This window comes from Condylura cristata, unplaced genomic scaffold (assembly GCF_000260355.1).
Source record: "Condylura cristata isolate star-nosed mole 26May11 unplaced genomic scaffold, ConCri1.0 scaffold00005, whole genome shotgun sequence".
NCBI lineage: Eukaryota > Metazoa > Chordata > Mammalia > Eulipotyphla > Talpidae > Condylura > Condylura cristata.
The window spans coordinates 49,436,056-49,460,628 of NW_004567106.1; positions in this window are offsets into that span (position 1 = coordinate 49,436,056).

Genomic DNA, 24,573 nt, shown 5'->3' on the forward strand with positions numbered 1-24,573 from the left:
CCACATCCCAAAAGACCAGAGAGTGAATCAGACCATTGAAAATTCTTCCCAGTAGCCACTCAGGTGCAATCAACTATACCCTAGGGCTGGTCTCTTGGTTTGTGAATGGAACTTTTTTCTAAAAGTTACGAATTTTGTCAGGAGACTATGTGTGACTACTAAAATTGGTGTTGGGATTATTACTGGGTTTTGAAAAAAAAATTAGCTCTTTTAAATCTATACTATATAGCACGTACATTGTTTTTACTTCTCCCACAGAATGTGGTTGTCATTATACTTATAAGGCTGTAATTATTAATTTTTAATAATTAGATGGTACCCAGCCTCAAAATTGATATCAATCTAGATCTATAGCCTTGACTTTAGGACCCAACCAGTCAACCAACAAAAAATAAAAATAGAATAAAAATCTGTCAATCTCTCAGTCATAAAGCATTCAAATCATTCAGACCAATGTCTCTACACTATTGATGGTAAGAGACAAGTTTAGTTAGTGTCTGTTAATTCCAGATATATTTTGTATTAACTTTTCTCTCTCATTGGTGCCAGCGTAGCCATCTGTAATTTTTTTTTTTAAAGCAGAGGAAACGTAAGCTGATTTTAAAAGCCCTGTACCACTAGGTGGCACCAAATAGCCATAATTCATACATTGTATCCTCAAACCATACGAGGACCATCGGAGATTATCATTCCTTCTTTGCTTATGAGGTATTTCTAAACATTTAAAATAACTGATTTGTTATTTTTTAGTATAAGCAACTAAGACAATACGATATCTTTTAAGTAAGTAAAGTGTACTGTTATTATTTTTTAATACATTGAAATATACCTGTGTAGTCCAATTCATAGTAGCATTCTTTGTTGAATTTCAAAATATGTTAAGGTTTTCTCCCATTAACTTATTGTGACATTAGAAACAGCTATTTCTTATTTGCTTAGAAATATGTAAGATGATCCTTCATGAGACTTCTGTTTTTGTTTTTTTAAGCTCTAGTTTTAATGAATACAGTTCCTGTCATTACAGAATGTACTTTTATTTTAACAGCGATGTTTTCAGTCCAGGGGTGCATTTGGATTATGATATAACTACTGTGGCAAGAGATGCTTCTCCCCACCTACACTTGTAAATTCCCTCTATAAGACAGGACTCACCACACTACTTTGGGTTTTTGTCACCTCGAGGTTTGACTACTGCCATGTCCTCTACCTTGGTTGACAGAGAAAGAGCCCTGGAATATTCAGCTAGCGCAGAATGTGACAGCTTGTCTGTTTAGCAATGCCAGCCACACGGAGCACATTATATGGATGCTCTGTGCATAGCTCTCGTACTTCCAACAATCATTCTAGGTGTTCATTTTAATTTATAAAGCTCTCGAAGGCCTAGGATTTGTAAGTAAGTTAGACGACATCCTAATTCCTATCCTGGCAGTTAAAGAATTTTAACAAGTAGATCCTAGATTGGATGATGAACTCAAAGTTAGAGGTCCTGGGTTGTACCATTCAGTATCATTTTTCTAGTTTGAAAGAACTTATTTTGTGTAATACAGAATTTCCTTGAAGTTGTTTATCTTTAATTTAGATTCTTTGGCTACTATTTCATTTTAAAGGAGGAAACAAGGACTGGGTAGAACAGAGGATTATTTTTGTTTTCTTGGCTAATAGAAACAATATTTAGCTATATACATATATATATATATTACACAATTTATAAGAAAAAGTGAAATTAATAAACTAGCAAAATCCATCTTAAATGTTCATTCTGATAATCATTCAACAAACATTTAATGAATGTTAAATATAATTAAGATACTGTATTAAAACTGCATTGCATTGCAGTTATATGTAACACCATACTATTATTAAGTGGATAATGGGAACAAATAGCAAGCAATACTGTTGATTTGCTAGTTTTTCACTGTAATTATGCAACATCAAAGTAAGTAGCTGCTTTAGTATAATATAAATTAAGGACTTACTAAATATCTTGTCATTCTAAGCTTGCCTTCATTTCAAGCAACTAAAAAATCTAGGCACTCCATTTGATATGAATAGGAAATAAATTAGCTCAAGTATTCCTAATATATCACACATACATATTTTGTGTGTGATTTTCTCAATCACAAACTACTGATTAGAAGAAAACTATGGCTCAGCAGATGTTCTATTTCAAATCTGTGCCTTTTCCAGAAGCTTGCACATTTTGGATTCCTCTGTGTTCTAAGGGAAAAAAAAAAGAAAAGCAGACAAGTTAAAGATCATGTTCTCCTGACCAGAATCTAGCATATCTGGAAGGAATTCTATAACATCCTATGTCCAAACATTACTTAAGTAAAAGGGTCTGCATTTATCAATAAAAAACATTATATAGATTTTTTAAAAAAATAGCTGCAGTGGGAGAAATGGAATGTTGACACATACACTTTTCATATTTTTACTAACCTTTTGGATAATAAAAATGTGTTCTTTAATCATTTATATGAGTTTTGCATGTATTATAACTTTAGTGTAGAAATAGTACTTTGCATAATTTAAGCAATGTATTTTAATAAATTTCAATTATGAAAACTCTGGTTATTATACAGTGAACAAGCTCTAGATCTTCTCTAAAAATCTTTTCTTTTTTAGTTACTTCTATAATAGTTCCTTTCAGTATCTGTAATTACTTGTAGTTTTCTTTTTTCCTGAATCAAAATAGTTTTATATTTGGTTTCTAGTTATCTTCAATCAGAATGTTGTTTCTCATATGATTCTCCAGGAATGGTAAAAAAGTTGTAAGGATAAGATAGATCTTCAAACACTTGTGCCTAAAGTTTATTAGGAGAGCCAGATGATATATTGTATCTTTTAGTTTGAGTGTCATCTGTTTTCCACATTAGTGTGAAGAAAAACAGTATTGATGAATATTGGTTTCAATGGCCAATGTGATTTCTAGAGTTATTAGACATAATATTATGAACTTGCATGTTTATAAAAATGCATGAAAATAAATGAAAAATTTTGTTCTTTTGCACTATTAGTCTCAAAAGTAGGCTATGTTTTGTATTTTGCCTGTAATAGATGCAACTATCAAATACCATAACAAGATAAAAGGGGGGGGAAGGAATTTCATAAATTCATCAACTTGAAAAAATAAATTTCATGCAATCTTACTGTGCTTTTTTGTTGATCACACAAAAATTACATGGATTTTTTATTTAAATATGCTATTAACAATGCATCCAGAGATGGTTGAGCAAATCCTCTTGATTTTGATTCACACCTCTAATCTTCACTGAATAATAATAATCACTAACATATTTAAAGAATTTACTCAATGTATCAAGAACTAAATATTTTATGTTCATTTATTATTATTTATAGGATGCTATATTAAGAATCTATTATCTTGACCCACATCACACAGCTGACTATTATTTTTGAACTCACAAGTCAGGTGAGAGTCTATATTTTAAATAATTTCAGTATAGAGTTCTACATTTAATAGCATGCATTCATATCACTTTAATGTTTTCAACCAATAAGCAGTGATTATTTTTTCATGTTATTATCATGTGTCACAATGATAATGCTATTTTTCTGTTTTGTCTTTTCCATCCCTTTTATTTATGTAACAATTCATGAATATATCTCTATTGGAAAGCTATAAGCAATAGATATAAAAGATCAAATTCCTCTTTTCTTTCTCTATTCCAAGTTCCAAACCAAACAACATGTTGAAATTCTTTTCCTTTGCTAAGAACTAACACACACAAGCATGTAAATATTTTATGAAAACATAACCTCACTGTATCTACATCCCCAGTACTCTTTTAAATATCTAACATACATGTAAGTATCCAGAGAAATATCATTTTTATATTATCATAATTACACTACACCCTTTCTTTCAGTATTTTAATTTAATAATTATATAACTCCCTTGAAAATAGATATGTATTATCCATATTTTTTGGCTGTTTTTCAATATTACAGAATTTATAATTTGTGTTATGAGTCTTTAAAATATAGTCATAGAAGCAGACTGTGGGGCTCTTTCTAGTGGCACAATGGGTTAAAGCACAGCACTTTGACGCTCTCTGAAGCCACTGCAGCAGAGTTCGATCCCCAGCCATGGAGATGACCCACAGGCATGGCAGACCTCTCCTAACCCACTGCTGCTCCCCTAAGCAATGTATTTCAGTCAGTCTGCCTGTTCTGCTTCCCACTCTATCTCTGGTGAATCCTCTCACCCCGCACTCTGCATCTCTGGCCTGTGCCCAGTTCTCACACACATAAATAAATAAATCATTTTTAAAAATGAAGCAGACTTGATTAGTCAAAGTGTGTGTGTGTGTAATGTATGAAAGTATATGTGTACAAACACTTTAAATTTTAAATAAGTTTTTAAAATTTGGATAGCTACCACTTAACTGACCTTACAAGAAACTTTTGCCCTTTACATTCTCACCAAGACTTTATTGACAATATATAAGTTTCTATGTGTTTGAAACACTAAAATTATCTTTTTTTATTTTCAAGTTTATTTCAAATTTTTGGTTGCAAGGAAATTTTCAATGTAGATTTTTAATTTTTTTTAACTTTTTTTTTGTACATTGCTATTTATTTTTATATGGTATTTAATATGCCCTCAGGTGTAATCCTTATAAGTCTCCTACCAGCGCCTCAACCATGAACCATCACTATAGTCCCTTGTGTTCATTTCTACCCTGTTTTGATCCCTTTCACTCCTCCTCCCCTTCTGTATGCCTGAGATCTATAGTTTAGCTGCAAGTTTTGTCTTTTTTATTTATGACCCTTTGTTTCTGTATTATTAATAATACTTTCTGTATTATTCTTAAAAGTTAAACTATATGATATTTTTCTTTGTCTTTTTGACTTATTTGACTGGGCATAATGTCTTCTAGTTCCATCCATATTGCTATGACTGGCATAAGTTTATCTTTTGATGGCTGAATAGTATTCCATCTATTTACACATACATACTACCTCTTCTTGATCCACTCATTTGTTTTAGGGCATTTAGGCTGTTTCCATATCTTAGCTAGTGAAAATAGTGTTGCAATGAATACAGGGATGCAGGTTTTCTTTTGAGTTAATGTTTGTTTATTTTTTTAAATATTCATTTTATCATAGTTTATTTTTGTACAATTTATGATTTCCCAGTGAAATTTCAACCACCATTTTTGTCTTCTTTGGGTGGAATCCTAGCAGGGAATTGCTGGGTCATCTTGCAGATCCATTTTTAGTGACTTAAGGAACTGCCACATAACTTTAAATTTTATCAGTCTTACAGGGTTCAGGCAGTTGCTGATCTGATGGGAAATTAAATGTAATGCTATTTTAATTTTCATACTTGAATATCAAGGAGAAATTTTATCTTTATTGGTTAAATTAAAAAAAATTGCTAGCTTCAAACATATTTAGATATTATCCAGACATATTTAGATATTACATCTCTGTATGTAATAGCAACTTCAGATGTTATATATTTTGCAGTATCTATATATTAAGAGATTTAAGTAAAATACAGAGTTACTGCATCTCTTAGAAATCAGAGGATTTGGCAATACTGAGTCTCTGTTCCTTAGTGACACAATGTACTGACTGCAAATAGTGGTTAAACTACAGTGAGAAGTATGCTTTCTCCCATTTGTCCTGAGATGACCTAAGTTTCTCAGTTTTATTTTCTTTTGAAACTCTTAGACAACTTCACTTGCTACCACAAACCCAGCTATTCTTTAAGCTTATAAATTTTTGATTTACTTTAACATAAAAAATAACCTTTTATTTGCTTTTTGCATTTATCCAGTGAATAATCAAACACACTTCATTTGTAAAATACAATTGAAAAGTATAATAGTGTCAGATTATTTCTTTGCACAGTATTTTTATATTAATAGTTTTGACCCAGGCCTGTTGTCTATTTTTGGTAGTACAAATTGTTTTAATGTTTGACTAAATGATACTTATAGGAACTTCTATGTCTCTGTTAACAAAAGAATAGACTAATACCAAATACAACTGAGGACATTTCAGTTAGACATTTGCAAGATGTCACTGTATTATTTTAAGATTGATAATGCATTTTGAAATACCAGATACTGAAAATCATTTTAACTGATATTTTAAAAACTCATTGGCTATTTTATGCTAAATTAATCCCTTATTTAATACCAAAAGCAATTTACCTTATTAAATTATAAAATAGTTTTTTACATTATTTTTATGACAACTTTTATTCCAAAGTTGACCACAACTATGTTGATCTGTGCAATGCCGAGGTGTAGGAACTACCTTTTCATCTATCAACCAATGCTGGCAAGGTAGAGTAAGATTCCTTCATGGTGGGCCACCTCTGTTCTCCTTGCAGGGGGAATTCCCCTATTTCTGGGTGAAGAGTAGTCTCTTTCTGGAGAACATTTAGTTATAGCCTGACCAGAACTCTTGATCAGTGGAATCAGGAATAGATATGCTTGTCTTTTTCTATTGTCCTTTTTTTCTTCCACATATTTCCTGTAAAAATAAAACTAAAATTCTAACCTATTGTATTTGGTGGGGTAGAGGAAGATTTATAAGCTGACAATTCCATGTAATAGTCATCATCATCTCTATATGCTTTTGAATTATTTGTCAAATATTCATTAACATCCTCTCTGTTAGAGACTATAGTAAGGGTCAAGTGTTAATGTGTGAACAGGACAGACTAGATGCCTGTCATCATGTGGCTTAAATTCAGGTAAAGGGGGAAGAAATACTTGATGAGTTATCTAATTAATGAAAATATTTACAATAATGATAAGGTACTATGAAACATGGCGAAAGGAATTAGGAAATGAGGTGGTATTTGAAGAGTTCAACAACATTAAATAAGCATCACAAAATTATTTAACATAAAATAAAGTGCATTTTACAAAAGAAATCAGATAGTAAATGATTGGAAGAACATACCATTCAAAGAATAGCTGAAAAAATGGTGATATTTAGACTATAAAAGAAAACAGTAAAATGAGAAGTATGATGCAGGCTTAGATATTTAGAAATTTAGAATATTTTTATGTCCCATATAGGAAAACTAAGTATCATAGAAAAGATAAAATTTGTACTTACTAGTTCTTTATTAACTGCCCAACACTTTTTGCTGCTTTACAAATATTTAATAGTTAACAATGCCATAATACTTTTGAGATTTTTACTTAACCCTCTTTATCCTCTGAGATCAATGAAGTTAAAAATCATGCCCAGATTTACACAGATAGTGAATAGTCAATCCAGAATTTGATTTTGGGCCTTCTCCAAAGCCAGTGTTCTTTCTTCTACATTCTGTTTGAGAATAGCTTAATATAAAAATAACCTTCTAACATATAAAACTTCCACACTTTGGAAAATTATAACACTCCCATCACAGAAAGAGTGAATTTTTTTCCTTCCATGAGATTATTGCACTGTGTAGAAAGTAACTGCTGAGATCTCCTACAATCCTAAAAGACTGCAAGTTTCACTAATGAATTAGGAAGTCATAGTCTACCTCACCCTGCCCAATTGGTAGGAACTACATACATCAGTAGAGTTTACTTCACAGGATTAACAAATCATCACCTATTAGAGATCTGGATGCTGAAGGATTTGAAAGTCTGTTCCATAAGTGGGAAACCTTGAAATAGAATGAGAGTACTGTATTAGACACCAAGGGGAAGTGGGCTGGCCTCAAATAAAAACCCACCAAGTTCACAGTTTTTACTAGGACCAGATTGCAAAACATGCTCCCAATTCTGGTATGGTTTTCATTTCCCAAAGTTGCAATTAACCTGGCAAAATCAAGCCTAAATATTTTGCACCCAGCAAGGATGAAAAAAGAAATATTTTGTAATAAATTGATTTTTGTTTTGACTCCTTTTTAAACATCTCAAATAAGAAACGAATGGCATATTTCAAACTCCACATTGATTTTATGTATTGGCAATAGCTGGTATTTCCACATAAGGTAAAATATTCAAGAAAGCATTCGTCTTTAGTTTAGTAAGTCATTCTTCACAGTAAAAAAAAAAAAAAAAAAAAAAAAAAAAAACCTCAACCCAGACCCCTTAAAACCTAGTGTGAATTCTGTTTCAAGTTTTGCATTCAAGCCAAAATTAACTTTTAAAGTAATTTATAAAAGTATCAATGTGGAATTTAACACTGTTCAGTGGTTAAGATTTTCATAGGTTGATGTTTTAAGGAGGAGTATCATTTTTAAAAATTTCTATGCCATTCATTTTACACGGTGGCATTTTATCCATGTTTATATTCAGCATCCTTTTGTATTGGTTCAAAGAAGAGATGAATAAGTGTTTGCTAAAACTTTCATAGCAATTTATTTTATTTACTTCTCTTTTTCAAGGTTAAGTAATCCTAGTTACTAGAGTTTCTCATCATTACACTTGATAACTCTGCCATATAACTCAACCATACTTTTCCCTTCATTGGCGCCCTTAGTTAAACATTCTAAAAAACAGGCAATGCCTCACTTTGCTTATGATTGTAGTAAATCATGGCCCAGGGTAACTTGGCTTGGCAGTTTTAAGACTGATGCCAAAGAGTGAAAGTTAAGGTCGTTTGCCTTTAGTTTCACTTGAGTATGGGAACTTAGCATTGAAGAAGCCAACTATAATACAAATGAATATTAATTGAACAATTAATGAGCAGGGGGGTTCTTTATAAAGACAAATAATGAATACATTTTTATACTTTCTACCATTCTCCAAGCTTTAATAAGTGAGGACATGTTTCATCACACTTTTAAATTAGCTCAGATTCTATTATACAAATTTTTCTTTTTCATTAATTTTGCCTGTAAGGTATACAGCTGACAAATTTTTCATGTAACCATTTTATACCATAAATTCACAGATAATAATAGAAGCATAGTATTCTTCTAAACCTAGTGGAAGCACACACTACATTCACATATACCTGGCGATTTAGTAAAAAAAATGTTTCTGCAAAGACATTATTAGTGTGTCACCCTGAAATGATTAAAGTAAAATATTGTTAATACTTAAAATACTAACACTACATACATTAAAATTCATATTACCATCCTCAAACATGCAGGTGATTTCTCCAGTGGAATCAGTATCAAAATAAGTAGCATAAAGTAGAAAGCACACTATCATTCAATCAGCAAATGTTTATTGTTTATTTCATACTTTTATTCTAGATCCTGGGAAAATATTTATGAATGTAATGTGCCTGTCACTGAAAAGTTCCCTTCCAAAAAAAAATAGTCATTAAAAAATGATTTATAAAGCTTTGTGCTATAACAATGATTCTCAAAGTGTGTTCTAGAGAACAGTAGCATTAGCATCCCTGATGAATTTGACACACAAGTTCCCTGTTAGTACTGCAGCCCCACTGAATCAGAATCGCTACAGAGGATTTTTGATGTTTTGATAATGACTGGAAATTTTAAATCATAATGGTAGGTATAGGTGGGTAGATATATTTTTAGGTAATTTTCCATACGTAAAATTTATAAAGACACTGTTCTTTAGGGTAACTTCTATGATGTTATAGAAAGTATCAAGTCTCTAGAAAATGATGACATCTTGAACTTTCTGATCAAGATAAGACTCTTCATAACAATGCGATGTTTAAACTCTTTCATTTGGCAGGATACAGAATAAGTAGCCATAAGAACTCTCAATAATCAGAAATAAGAATTTACCAATTGGAGCAGGGATATCTGCAGACAATAATTGTGTAGAAGGTATCATACAAGATAAGGTAGTAGTGAACAAGGAGAGACATATGAAAGATGTCTAAAGTTCTACCTAGGTCCTTATCAATGGGAAACTAGAGACTAGCACTACTATCTTAAGTCCAATTCAAATGTGGTAAAGTATTTGACACTGCTCAAGGAGAGGTTTGGTTTTGTCCTTGGCTATTGGAGGAAACCTATGTTGTACCTAGAGAAAGTATTCGTAGTTAGGGGTAGAGACTGACTGTACCAAATCTTAGGATGGGGCCAGTCAACTGGCCAAGCAGAAAATCAGCAGTAAGACAGAGTGGGTCATGTAATATTAGTCAACTTGAAGATGACGTTAACCATGTGTATTAATTAATAATTTCTATATAATAGAATCCCAATACAGATCTTCATATTTATGGTCAACTAATATTTGACAAAGGTACCAATGATACTCAATAAAGATTAATCTCTGCAATAAATAATGTTGGGAAAGCTGTATAATAATAAGAATCACAATGAAACTTGATCCCTTACAATACAAATTAGCAAAAAATGGATTAAGACCTATGGAAAGTATAAGACCTAAAGTTATACATCTTCTAGAAGAAAACAGGGAAGACATTCCTTGCCTATAATTTTTTATCTGTAACACCAAAAAATAGCATAAGCAACAAAAGCAAAAATCAAAAAGTATACCTTTATTAAGTTAAAAGCAGAAGGGATTATCAATGAAATTAAAGGTTTGGAGTGGAAGGAAAAAATTACAAATCATATATCATAAGGGGTTAATTTCTAAAATATATAAGAACTCATGCAATGTAACAGCAGACTATCCCAAATTTGCAGAAGCATTGAGTAAAGACTTTCCCAAGAAAGACGTACAAGTGACCAGCAGATACCTAAATGATGCTCAACATCACTTATTATCAGGGAACTGCAAACCAAAACCACAGTGAGAGATCACCTCACACATTTTAACGGTGACTATCATCAAGATGGCAAAGGTAATAAGTATTGAGGAGGCTGTGATAAAAAAAAAAAGATTATGTATTGTTGTTGGGGTTATAAACTGGTACAATTACTATTATAAAGTATAGGCATTGCTCAAAATTAAAAATAGTACTACCCTATGATGCAGCACTCCCACTTCTCATATATATTCAAAAGAAATGAAGAGAGAATCATTAAGACATACTTGAGTTCTTATCTTCATTGAAGTATTATTCATAGCATCCAAAAGCAATGAAGATGTCAGATGATATGTATATAAATTTAAGTGTAATATACAGATATATCTGTATAATATATATATTAGATATATTAGATATAATTTTATACATATAATTATATATATATATTATATATATATGTATATACACACACACACACATACATATTCTCAAATCTATTGAGAAATAAGGAAATATCAAGGACATGCTTGTAAAATAAGTGATTGGTAAGAAAACTACTCTATGAATCCTGTATAGATAGATATTAAAAAAAGTTAAAACTGTAGAAACAGAGTAGAATGTTGTTTACCAGGGACAGAGTGTTGGGGAAAATAGGACAAACTTCTAGTGAAAGGTGAACAAGTTCTAGAGTTCTAATGATAGAGTGAGTATTATATTTATCAATACTGTATTAAATCTCAGTATTACATTTCAGGTGATTTGACATGTACATCTTAGAATAATTAGCAAAAATATTTCAAGTTTTGACCAGGAAATGAATTTGAGGAAAATATGCCCTGCTTCTATCACAGCTTAAAACATCCACATCTTCCACTTCAAAATAAACACACACTCTCTATCTTACATGTACATAGATATACACAAACACTGACTTTTGCCTCTAATTTTACTGGTTATTTTGTTTGTGAAGCACAGAACTGTTCCTTTGCTATATACTTGTCTATAGGCCTCCTGCAAAGTGATTAAAATCCTGTAACTTGAATACAGTAATTTTTCTCATCCATCCATTAATTTTATTTCATAATGGCACTGTCATGCTTGTTTTGACATCAAGGCTCTGACCACTAATTAGCATCTGTAAAGAAAAAAATCTTATTTTTTCACTATTGTACACATAATCAAGTCTCTTTATATTTTTTAAACACATACTTTCATACTTTCACTCCCTCTTACTTTTTTTTTTCTTTCATTCTTATTTTCTATTCTTTTATCAGTTACTTTTTGCCTGACAGGGTCTTATGAAACTCTCTGAGGTTAAATCCTTTGATGATTCTTCTTCAAGTGCTTTCTCACATCAAATTGTATGACATTTTTATTTTAAGTTTTTATACATTTTCTCTGGATTCAAAATCTTGTAAATTGTTCACATTTCTTTTCTGGTACTCCAATTTTCTTACCCAATTAATGACCTGGTTATTGAACAAATCTTTAATTAAGCCTTTCTAAATGTATATGGTTTGTGTCTTTGGTGAGATAGAAGAGAATATTGCGAAGTTTGATAGAAATTTTTGGTACTGGTAGCAATAATAGAAGACTGGGAAACATAGTCAATATTTAAATTTTATATTTTCTTGGGTTTCCTAAATTTTGCTTTTTTTATTTCTCCAACAAAAATTAAAGAATTTTCTGACATTATCAATGTTTGCACTGAATTGGCTTCTCTGGGATGTTTGGGTACTTGGTTGCTCACTATTTATTACTTTTAAAAATTTATTGCTTTCTGTGTATAATGAATACACAGAAGTGGATTTATTTTTTAATGATCATGGGCAAATTACCTAACTTTTCTGAGCCGTAGTTTTCTCATGTGTAAATGGAAAATAACATTTTACAGATATCTGGAGAGGACTAAATCGAAGTGTAAAATCCTTCAAGCTTCCTGCTTGGAATATCTTTAGAGTTTAATAATTGTTAGTTTCTTTCAGCCTTTTTTTCAATGACATTCTCTAAAAGGAACATTCACATCCTAAGAATGCACCTTTATTACTATCTTTAAATTACTTTCATGTATAGCTTTCATGGTTTTTTAAATAAAATGTATCTTTTTTAAATGACTGCAAAGGAGAAAAACACAGGATTTTAAAATTAATTTTGAATATTAGTTTTTTTGAACACATAGCTATCAAAGGCCCACATGTGCACCATATGAATTGATAGAAATGTACATAGGAGGTTGTGATAAAAGCTTTTTTTTTCTTTAGTCTCTCATATCTTAATTCAAGGTTACATTTATACAGCTGGTATATATTAAATATAATATTTTGAGTTATATCAAAACTGGTGTCTAAAAATTATGAAAAAAAAAAAGAACAGAAAACTGGGAACATTTCCTCCCAGAACACAGTGAAGCATGGATGCAATCTTTGTATTTTTAGACTATTTCTTCAATATGGACAAGTTACCACCATCAGAGAAAAATATCTGGGAATTGTATTTTGCACTAAATGTATACTTCTGTTCTTTTACAATCCCTTTAGCAATAAGCAAACACATAAAATGCCCCTAGTATATATACTGTATGAGTGTCATTAGAGGAATAATGTTTCTCTAAAAATACCTCAGATGATAAATGTTTAAAAGAGTGCTCAACTGAGAAAGAAATGTAAATTACTGAAAAGAGTTCAAGATGTAAGTTATTGTGGCAAACACTGTTTGTTCTATAGCTATCAGCTATTCCCTCCAATCTTTCTACTAATCGAACCCTAACAGCTAGACCTAGTGTAATTCTGAGTAATAAGACTTGAAGGTTAAGACTTGGGGTTATTTGATGAAGCACTCTTTCTTATAAAAGATATAGGAGAGAACATGGTAGAATTGCCTCATCTGCTTTTTCTTGCTATGGACCAGAACATCAGGCCTAGAGCTTTTGCAATCCTCTTATAAACATAAGATCACATATATAGAAGAATCAACACACCAATGATGATAAAATATATAAATAAGCTGGCTCCAGATAACTTGTTCAAGCTGCTGGATCAATCCTGAAAGTATGAATCATCAGAATTCTTATTAAAACACAATACTCTAGGCCCTCCCTGGTGGCGCAGCAGGTTAAAGCACTGCACTGAGAAGCTTAGGCCACTTCCGCAATGAGTTCGATTCCTGCCTGCCCCAGAGGAGTCCACATGGTGTGGCAGACCTCTCCTGACCCGCCCACTGCTCCCCTCAGCAGTGTACTTTGTCGATCTGCCTGTTCTGCTTCCCACTCTGTCTCTGGTGACTCCTCTCACCCTCTGCATCTCTGGCCTGTACCCCAGTTCTATATGAATAAATAAATAAATCTTAAAAAAAAAAACAACACAATACTCTAATGGTTTAAACCACTATTTATTAAATATGCTGTTGCTTAAAAGCAAGAAAATTTCTAAAAGACAGAGATTTTCTTTTATTAAAATATAAATATAAGGCCCTCCCTGGTGGCGCAGCGGGTTAAAGCACTGCACTGAGAAGCTTAGGCCACTTCCGCAATGAGTTCGATTCCTGCCTGCCCCAGAGGAGTCCACATGGTGTGGCAGACCTCTCCTGACCCGCCCACTGCTCCCCTCAGCAGTGTACTTCGTCGATCTGCCTGTTCTGCTCCCCACTCTGTCTCTGGTGAATCCTCTCACCCTCCGCATCTCTGGCCTGTACCCCAGTTCTGTATGAATAAATAAATAAATCTTTAAAAATATATATATAAATATAAAATAAAATATAAATATAAAAGCTGTTGGTGGCTTTTATATGCTTTATTTACCCAAAATTATATTTATTGAGGTAAAGTGATTTACATCTTTGCATCTGCTCTGGGGATTATAGATGCAAACCTCTTGCACCTCTACAAATATGTATTTCACACCCTTCCTATCACCATGTCCTGCCAATCCTCTGCCATGTTCCACTGGGCTCCTTCCTTCTCCTGTGCCTACCCTGCCACCATCCTCCTTTAGCTGTCTCAGCTTTGCAGTCAGATGTTAAAAGTTTATTATTGGCTTGTCTTTGACTTACCCTTTGTTGTGTTTCTCTATGTTCCACATATAAGCTAGACGTTCCTGTCTTTGTATTTTTCTTTCTCCTGATTTATTTCACTGAACATTATCCTTTCCAGTTCCATCATCCAATTGTTATAACCGACAGGAGTTCATCCATTTTTTAGTTTTGTAGTATTTCATTTATTTTTATACAGAACTTTTTTTAAAGATTTATTTATTTATGCTTATAGATCTGGGGTAAAAGCCAGAGGTGTGGTGAGCGAGAGGATTCACTAGAGGCAGAGTGGAGAGCAAAATAAGCAGATTGACAAAATATACTGCTGAAGGGAGTAGCAGGTGGGTCAGAAGAGGTGTGCCACGCCATGTGGATCAGCTTCCTGGCCGGGGATCTAACGAGTGCTGCAGTGGCTTGGAGAGCTTCATAATGTGTTGCTCCAACCCGTTGCACCATCAGGGAGAGCTCAGAATTTTTTTTTTTTCTGACCCATTCCACTGTTCTTTTTTAGCTTAATCTATTTTCATAATGTTTTTGCTTTGTATGCTTTTTACAATGTAATATAAATAGAACTGGTGAAAAAATGAAAAATTCCAACAGCCCTAACATCCAAAATTAAAAGCAAGCACGTGAATGAATAAAAGTGTGTAGTATATATTTTCTATAGAATGCCATTCATTGATAAAAAGAAATCAATTATTGATATGCATAGCATGGATGAATGCTGAAACCCTATGCTAATGAAAGAATACCCACACAAAAGACTGTATGAGTCAATCTGTATGTCCCAGAACAGGAAAAACTAGCCTGTAACTTGTTAAGGCACAAACAAATAAATATAACTGGCTTCATAAAATATTGGAAGGGTTTGTCTTCTTAAATATTATATGATGACATAAACAAACTATTTCAGGCTGTGCCAGGATCCCCCTTGAGTTTACTACAATGTATTGTCTCTTAATTTTGGGGCTTTTCTGTCTATTTTTTTAAACTTTTGATATTGGAATAATTACACACTTACAAGATTAAAATATATTGCAGAAGTACTCTCTATACTGTTTATCCAGTTTCTCCAAGTGTTTGTATTTTATATAATTATAGCTTAATATTAAAACCAGGAAACCGACATTGGCATAATATACATATACAGTTCTATAACATTTGGTAGCACATGTATTTGTGTAAACACCACAGTAATTGGGATACAGAGCTATCACATAAAATTTTTTTCCTCTTTCATTACCCCTATACAATCACAGTCTCTCCCTTCATATGGTCTCTAGCCCCTGTTAACTACAGATCTGTTCTGCATCTCCCTAATTTGGCTATTCTCAGAATTGTACATTATGTGACCTTTGAAATTGGCATTTTTCACTTGGTAAATGTCCTGTTCCATGCAAACTTTTTTTTTTGTACCAATAGTTGCTTACTTTTTATTTCATGTATTCCTTGGAATAGTTGTAAAACATTTTGTCTAGCCATTCAATAATTGATGATATGTTGATTGTTTAAAGTTTGGGGATAATGAAAATAAAAACACTATGGGCAGGCCCTCCCTGGTGGCAAAGTGGGTTAAAGCACAGCACTAAGAAGCTAAAGCCACTTCAACATGAGTCCTATGCCTGCACCAGAGGTGACTCACATGACGCTGCAGACCTCTCCTAACCTGCCCGCTGCTCCCTTCAGCAGTGTACTTCGTCAACTGGCCTGTTTTGGTCCCCCTGTGGCTCTGGTGAATCCTCTCACTGCCCCCACACCTATGGCCTGTATCCCAGTTTTGTATGCATAAATAAATAAGTCTTTAAAAAAAAACACTATGGGCATCCTAGTAGGGAATTTTGGGACCTAAATTTTTGTTTCTCTGGAATAAATGCCCAGGAAAGCAACTGATGATGTATGGTAAAGTCTGTACTAAATTTTTTTTTAAGATTTATTTATTTATGCATACAGAACTGGGGTACAGGCCAGACATGCAAGGACAGTGAGAGGATTCACCAGAGTCAGAGTGGGGAACAGAACAGGCAGACTGACAAGTGCACTGCTGAGGGAAACAGTGGGCCGGTCAGGAGAGGTCTGCAGCGCCATGTGGGTCACCTCCTGGATGGGCATTGAACTCATACTGAAGTGGCTTTAGCTTCTTAGTGCTGTGCTTTAACCCGTTGCACAACCAAGGAGGACCTATACTAGTTTTTTTTTTTTTTTAAAGATTTATTTATTTATTCATATAGAACTGGGGTACAGGCCAGAGATGCAAAGGGTGAGAGGATTCACCAGAGAGAATGAGGAGCAGAACAGGCAAATCGACAAAGTACACTGCTGAGGGGAGCAGCGGGCGGGTCAGGAGAGGTCTGCCTCGCCATGTGGATCTCCTCCAGGGCAGGCGGGAATCGAACTCATGAGGAAGTGGCTTTAGCTTCTTAGTGCTGTGCTTTAACCCGCTGCGCCACAAGGGAGGGCCGCGTACTATTTTTTAAAAGAAATTGTCAGACTGGCCTTCCCAGGTGGCCAAGGAAGAAGCACTGTAAGCTGGCCACAGCCGCTTCAGTAAGAGTTCGATCCCGGCCCAGGAGGTGATCTGCATGGTGTGGCATGATCTGCCTGTTCTGCTCTGTCCTTGATGAAGCCCCTGCACCTCTGGCTTGTACCCCAGTTCTGTATGAATAAATAAATAAATAATTTTTTTTAAAAAAAAGAAATCGCCAGACTATTTTTCAGAGTAGTTGTACCATTTTACAGTCCTACCAGCAGTGTGTGAGAGATCCAGTTTTCCCATGTCATTGCCAGCCTTTGACATCACCACAGTATTTTAAGTTTATCTTTTTTAGTAGGTGTGTATGAGCTAACACTATTAGACATCTTTTATTATTGTGCTTGTCAAGGGTATAACATCCTCTTTTAGAAAATGTGTTCTCAAATATTTTGTCTATTTTCTAATTGGAGTTTTTATTGCTAAATTTTGAGAGTTTTTTTTTTTTTATATGTTCGGAGTACAATTTATTTTTTTCAGATACGTTGTTTGCCAATATTATCTCCTACTATGTTGCTTGCTTTGATGATGCTCAATTAAAAAATATGATTTTACTACGGGTGCTTCTACCCAAGGAATAGCTCTTTTCTATTTTGAGGTATTCTTCAAACGTTTACTCTGTGAATAAATGAAAATATTTAAATCCAATTTAAAATGTACTGATCTGATAAGCAATCAGATTGCTTGAATTAAGATTTATCATTTTAATGATGTTTATATTTAAAAATCAATAAATTAAATATCCCAAAGTTATTATCATTAATCAGAATCAGAAATCTATCAAAGCTAGAATCAGTAGTCATAAACTGAAAGTAGATTTATTTTTACAATAGCAAATGTCAGAATACATCAAAGAAAAAATTAAATTTTATTTGTAATATAATTTTGCGATTTAAAAAATAAACTTTTCCGAGTAAATCTTTAATATTTTGTTTATTTATTTTTGTGTAGAAGAACTGGGGTGTGGTCCAGAGATGCGGGCTGTAAGACAGAGTGGGGTGTAGAACAGGTGTATCTACTGAAATACACTATTAAGGGGAGCAGCAGATGAGATGTAAGAGGATTGCTGTGTCATGTGGATTAGGTAACTAGCCAGGGATTGAATTCAGTTGGGGGACCTTGGAAGTGTTAGTGCTGAGACTTAAACCCTAAGACACCCCTTAGTAAATCTTTTTACGATTTACTCAAACCTCTCTAATTGAGGTGACCCATTGCTCATGGTGAATCTTTTCATTTCTATCATTGTTATTCAAAAACAATTAAAAATTAATATGTTCAATCATCTCTCTCTTACCCCATCCTTTTTTTTTTTTTTTTTGCATTTTATTTTAGAAATCTAGGTACGTAGTTGTCAAAACAATAATGACGCCTTTTCTTTTTAATAGCTACAAATGGAAAAAATACAAAACAGGATTTAAATAATATTTTTAACTGAGATTGCTCCACCAAATGACCACACAGATCATGCTTCTTAGAAGCCTCTTAGACCTCATTAGAAGCCACTTAGACCTTATGCTTAGTATCTGAAGTATATGTGATTGCCTTACAGATTTACTTTGAGATGTTCTCTTGCTAATGAAAAGGGCATTTCCTTAAAATGAACAAGGTAAAGAAACATAAATGTCCCCAGTAGAGACCTCTCTCCAGCCCAGGATACTCCCCAAAAGGCACTTTGTTTCACTGTAGAGGAGAATATCACTTACCTGTAAGTTTGTTGCAACAAGGTCATACATTCTTTTCTGTGTCAACTCTTCACTTTAGAGGAAACTCTTTGAGACATCAAATCCTTGAAGAACATCAGTAGAATTAAAAACTGTCTTTAGATACAGTAAAGTTGAGGATGGTTATAATGAGTAGGCAATTCAAAAGCAGGTCAGTTAAAGGAAGTTTGACCCCAGAGTTTGTGTAAAAGGGATCAAAGTTATCTCCAATATAAACCTTTAGGGAGAAACAATTCTTTAAGAAACTGACAGGAGGGACTCTTGATTTTTCTGAAGAAAAGTATTATAGGCAATTCCAAGAAAGAAGTATGTTAATCTTCCGTTTAGTCTACCAATTTCCAGAAGGAAAGTATTCAATATTAACTCAAGAAAAGTATTGAGGACATTCCTCTGAAATGCAAGAATTTTTGGAAAGCGCTTGTTTAGACTTTAGCCACTTCTAGACTCTTACCAGACTACTCTTAATGAAAAGATGCCAAGGAATACCACTGCATAAGAAAATCCATTTCAAAATTCATTCTTTGGGAAGAATTGTGGATTAGATCATCTCTAAATTTCCACTAACTATATGTTTCCCATTAACTAATTCTAAGACTCTAAATCTTGACAGATACATAATGTGGACTAGATGAATATGTGATGAAATGAATTGAACTGAGTTGAATTCAGGAAGTAAAAGGGTCTATATTTTATGACCACAGTTTATCTAATTCTCACAGTCAACCAGCTGTATGAACTTCCTTTCCTTTGAAAGTCTTACATTTGCTCACCACATTTCCCTGCTAAAATTTGCAAGGTAGAGCTCATCTTACTAACCATATTTTAGAGATCAAATTTCCTTCAGTGGTTCATTTTATAGTGTCATCTCTCCAAATTTATTATTCCAACATAGTTTTCATGTCTCTTTTCTAAAAATAAATTACCTGAACTTGATTGCATATAGTATGATGAACTAATGAACATGGATTTTTGCTTAACAGATTTTTTTTCTGGCAAAGATTCTTTATGATTTATGATCCTTAATGACCTAGTTATTTGAACAAACCATGGAAAGTATCAATGAGTTTTCTTCAATTGGTTAAAATATCATACACTTCTTTCACCAGTTCAGACATCTTTGTCTTTGATCCTGATTCACAGAATTTAGTGAGGAGGTGGAAAAGGGAATTGTTATAGAAGATGAATCAACAACATGATGGACAAAGGATCACAGAAGTAATGAAAAGATTTTTTTTAACTTCAAAAAATAAGTCAGAAAATGTGAGAATCTTTGGATAAGGAAATGAAATCTTGCTTTAACAGAAATTTATCTGCGTAATATGATATGTTCTTAACGAAAGCACCATATTTATTTCTGATCATGAGCACATAGCATTCTGTATAATAGTCTCCTGAAGTAAACTCAGCAATACTCTTGGTATTCATAGTTACTTAAGAATATTATTGAAATACTAACATACCCACATTACATATTCTTATGCTATAAAATTATTTTATGCACCTATTTTATCAACTTGTTTAAATGCACAGGTAATCTAGATATTAGCAAAATTGATCTTATAAGTGTATTAAAATCCAGGAATTCCTTTTTTTCATGACTTTAACTTTGGAAGAAATCAACTTAGCATAAAATTACTGCATTTTATAATATGAAGACAAAAAGCATATTTAACAGATTAAAAAATCCATTGACCTTAGCATGTTTATTGCAGTTTGATAAAAAATAAAGAACTTAATCACTTGCTGATTTTTGCTAAACTAATTTAGAACTTTTTTCGACCTTCTCTTTCAGCTACTATAACTGTGCTATAACCTAATTAGAAAAACCTCAAGAGACAATGATTGTTTTTTATGATTAAATATGACATGAGATTCTAGTCTTTATCAGTTCACAGTTTGTTTTTATTCACTTACCTAGAGTACGAGTATAAATACTTTAAATTTTCCTGTTCAGTATGATTTAAACTGAAAAGGATTTTTACCTATATTATACTTAGATCAATTTATATAGGAAGATGGAAAGGTGAAGTGTATTAGGCAATATATTAGGGAAGGGAATTGTCTAAAACTTGGGATGCACTTCTCTCAGAAACAGTTTTGTAAATGGTGTTCAGATATCTTGCTAGTTCATTAAATATGCTTTTAATATGTGGATATTCTATTTTTATGTTTGTATTAACAACATACAGAATATAATTCAATATAGTAAATAAAAGAAAAAGTAAATTTAAAATATAATTTCATACTTAATCATTAAAATTGAGAAAAATCCAGTTTATCAGAGCATTTTAATTGAGGGCACTAAATTTGTGACAATTTTCAGTGGCATTGCTTTTCAAACATTAATTTTAAAATATTTTTTTTTCTTTTTAAAGATTTATTTGTGCATACAGAACTGGAGTACAGGCCAGAGGCTCAGGGGTGGCGAGAGGCTTCACCATAGACAAAGTGGGGAACAGAACAGGCAGATCGACGAAGTACACTGCTGAGGGGAGCAGCGGGCGGGTCAGGAGAGGTCTGCAACGCCATGTGGTCACCTCCGGGGCAGGCGGGAATCGAACTCATGTGGAAATGGCTTAAGCTTCTCAGTGCTGTGCTTTAACCCGCTGCGCCACCAGGGAGGGCCTTTAAAATAATTTTTATTGAATTATTTCAATTTTCCCAATACTGAAGTAATACATTTCATTGCAGAGGATTTGAAAAGCAGACAATGTGTTCAAATATTATCTTCCTTATCATGTTTATTTATACTTATATTTATTATGTATTGTTATGTAACAAATTATACCTCCAAAACTTAACAGCTTTATATCAACAAGCATAGTTTGCTGGCATAGTGTGTGACAGTCAGGAATTTAGGTGTGGTTTATCTGAGTGGTTCTTGCTCAGATTCTTTCATGAGGTAGGTTGTTATGAAACTGTTAGTCAGGGTTGCAGCCACCTCAAGAAGAACCCCATTGGGAAAATAAGTTGCTTTTAAATTCACATGGTTTTTAGTAGTCCTCATGTCTTCCCTGGGATTTGGTTAGAGACTGCTTCCTTAATATGTACATCCCTTTACAGGCTACTTACAGGCCAATTAAGAGGTAGATCCAGAGCCCTAAGCAGAAGCACCAGTCTTTACAACCTATGCCCAGAAGTGGCATATTATTGCTTGTCATATATGGATGAAGCTTGGAACAGTGGAGGAAGGGAATACACAGGGCCTAACTACCAGTAGGTAGAGAGCATCTCCAGCCAACTTAAAGGGAGGGTGGCATGTTGCTTTCTGGTATTTTTTTGGTTCATTTTTAAACACTGTTGTTTCACCAAATAATGCATCACAATAATCGATAAGTTATTAAAATATCCCATAGATTATATTTTGGTGGTTGGATTAGTGGTGTTTAGTTCCCTGTTCCTTGATTTCTAATAGAATTAGCTCTCCCCTTAAATTTAAGCAGCCATGCTGTGTGTGTGGCCATGTGTGTGTTTCTTGGTGCTGGGGGAAGGGAGCAGTCTAGATAGAAACAGAATTTATGAAAAATGTTTTCCTGAACCAAATGAAAAAGACAGGGCAGGAGGAGAAAGTGATTTAGAGAGGAAGTAAATATGTATTTGAGTAAGTATTGCCTCATGTTATATTAAATGAAATGTTTACTGACAGTGGAGATGGAACGAACAACATGTACCTTGATAGGCAAAAAAAAAAAAAAAAAAAAAAAAGTGATTTTTCTTTTGTGGGTGAAAATGATTGGGGAATGAAATGCCCCCCCTCCAGGTGACCATGCTGGCCAGAATAACTTGCTTCCCTCCCTTAAGTTAGAGAGGATGACAAGAGAGAACATATAAATCCTTTCCTAAACTGACAAATTTATCTTACCTTCTCTTTCTTCTGTACTTTTTACTTTCCCCTTATTTTCTGTTCCTGTCTACTATAAAACTATTTTCTTGTGGTGAAATCATGACAAAAGATATCTTTTATCAAAGCGCATTCTATGTTTAAGAATAACATGAGCTGGCCCTCCCTGGTGGTGCAGCAGGTTAAAGCACAGCACTGAGAAGCTAAAGCCACTTCAGCACTAGTTCGATCCCCGCCCCGGGGAGATGACCATATGGCATGGCAGACCTCTCCTGACCTGCTGGCTGCTCCCCTCAGCAGTGTGCTTTATTGATCTGTCTGTTCTGCTCCCCACTCTGTCTCTGGTAAAGCCTCTCACCGCCCCTCCCCTTCTGGCCTGTACCACAGCTCTGTGTGCATAAATAAATAAATCTTAAAAAAAAAATAACATGAGCTATATTTCAGGGGACTTCAGCTGTTAAACCCACAATTGTCTTGGAGATAACCATGTTTACAGTATAACTTCCTTCTTTGGTTGGAAGATTAAGTTTTCTAAGATTGCTGTTTGGTGCACTATCCACTATTAATTGAAAAGTGTATTCTTACAATTGTATTCTTAACTATCACAAACAACATAATAGCAATGTTTTGATTACTGTAACATAAGAATTATTTTCCCTAGTCTCACTCTATGCTGTCTTAAAATTCACATTTTCTGGCCCTCCCTGGTGGCGCAGCGGGTTAAAGCACAGCACTGAGAATCTAAGACCGCTTCCGCATGAGTTCGATTCCCGCCTGCCCTGGAGGTGACCACATGGCGTGGCAGACCTCTCCTGACCCGCCCGCTGCTCCCCTCAGCAGTGTACTTCATCGATCTGCCTGTTCTGTTCCCCACTCTGTCTCTGGTGAAGCCTCTCGCCGCCCCTGAGCTTCTGGCCTGTACCCCAGTTCTGTATGTACAAATAAATAAATCTTTAAAAAAAAAAATTCACATTTTCTTTAAATAATCCACCTGTATTTCTTTTATCCTTCATTAGGTTATAGCTCTGAGGAAGGAAGTGATTTTCTATATCTTTAATTTTCAGATACCTACCACAGTGCTTAGTATTATAAATATCTGTTGAGCCATTAAATAATGCAGTTGGGAACTTGAATGCCAAATTGAATACAGTTTTATAGCTATCTAGTAAGTTTTTTCACATGAAAATCTTCAGTTATAACTGTTAGATGATTGGGTGATAAAGTCGACTTGAAGATGTGCTGAAAATGATACAAAACTAAAAATATATCTGACAACATTCTGACAGAATATATTTAATATCTAAAATACGTTTGTCTGGGGCCTGACATGCATTCATTCATTCCAAAAAAGACTTTTAAATATCTATTTGCTAGACATATTTGCTGTCTCAGACTAAAGAACTTAACCTTCAACTCCACTGGCTACAAGGAAGCTGACCTAATTCTAATTGACATGTGATTTAGAAAATAGTGAGGAGGTACAGCAGAAACAAAGAAAAACTGAGATTAGGAAAGTGATTAGAAAATTATCAAGACTGACCAGGTAAAAAATAGAGGTAGGTAGGCTGCTGGAAGATTAAATAGGTAATAATGAACAAAACCTACTGCTGTTGGATGTGGGAAGATGGAGGTGACACATAGGACCTGAATCCGTTTGACTTTAGGAAGGTTGGAATAAGGCACCATTTGCTTTGAGCCAGGTAGTGTAATATTAGCCAGACAAAGCAAAAAGGATGAGTTGCTAACTTTTAACAATTCAAATAGTGCTATCATTAAGCAATTAAATAAATAGAAATAGAGCTTATTTTCTGGAGAGAATT